The sequence below is a fragment of the Plasmopara halstedii genome (assembly GCF_900000015.1).
Source record: "Plasmopara halstedii genome assembly, contig: Scaffold_323, whole genome shotgun sequence".
Classification (NCBI taxonomy): domain Eukaryota; phylum Oomycota; class Peronosporomycetes; order Peronosporales; family Peronosporaceae; genus Plasmopara; species Plasmopara halstedii.
In genome coordinates, this window is record NW_020187244.1 from 1,794,843 (window position 1) to 1,796,088 (window position 1,246).

Below are 1,246 nucleotides of genomic sequence, written 5' to 3' on the forward strand. Positions count from 1 at the left end.
GGCTCGATGAGAACGGTGGCGTCCACTATCACGTGGAACGTCTAGTGAGACGACGTCGTCACCAAGGTCAAACCCGATATCTGGTGAAGTGGCATGGATATCCCGACTCCGAAAACTCGTGGGAGTTTGAGGCGCCACTTCGACTAGATTGCCCAGACGCAGTGGACGCTTTTTACAGAGAGATCAGGACGCCCCGCGCTTTCCGGCAATAGCCCGGGAAGTAGCAGGGCCATGAGCTGAGCTCAAGCAGTGGCCCTGAGCTCTTGTGGTCGCTGACACAGAGCTCGCGGAAGCGTTAGGGGTTATCCCATACGTCGAAGGGCGACAATCAAAAGGAATTCGACGGCGTGCCTTGAGTTTGGCAAACCCAAATCGGAGGTGTCGCTTCACACGCACGTCCACTACCTTATATCTCAACTGTAAGTTATACAGTGAGGAAAGTCTCGGTGCCGTTGCACCCATCGCTCAAAGAGCACTTCGTCATCTGTAGTGCTTTCGCCAGGGGCGAGCACTACAGGTATTGTCCGCATTGCGGGTACACGAGAGCCACCTCATTGAGCACTCAGATTAGTGCGATAAGCTTCTACCGGAATTTTTGTGGAATCAAGAAGCAAGCTCGAAGAGCTTTCCGTTTGGCAAGCTCATCTTCCGTTCTGGCCGGGGCCCCGATGATGTGGAGGCGTAACGATCGAGTTACCGCGTCCTTCACTTCCACAGCGGGATCCGCTGGGCAAAAGCCATATTCCACACGAGGGCCAATGGACGGCCGTGGATGGGTGCGCATCAGAGCTGCCGCCTCTGTGTCCCGTCGAGGTCATTGGTGATTACACCACGTCCCTCAGTTGACGATAAGTCAGTAAACCGACATGGGGTCCGCAAGGCGCAAGCAGGGCTCGTCTCACACCGCTGGTGCAGCTCGCCTTCCCCGTCATCCCATGCGGGACAAGGAGTGTCAGACTGTCAGACTCTTAGTCGAATACCTCCACATCCTCAACGAGGCCACTCGGCACTGAAAGCGTGTGCGGAGCGCGACGTTCGTGCTCATCGAGCCTAGGATGTACAACCCTCGGTGCCGCGGACGCACTGTCCGACATTGTACCGCGTGCGAGAGACGAAGTTGGGCTCTGCCCGTGTTCGCTGTCAGAACCAGCGAGGCTTGGTGACTTCAGTGTCGTTGACACAGGGCTTATTGAGCACGGAAGTCGTTTTGTTCCAACGAACCAAATTGCAGTGTCTAGCGGACACG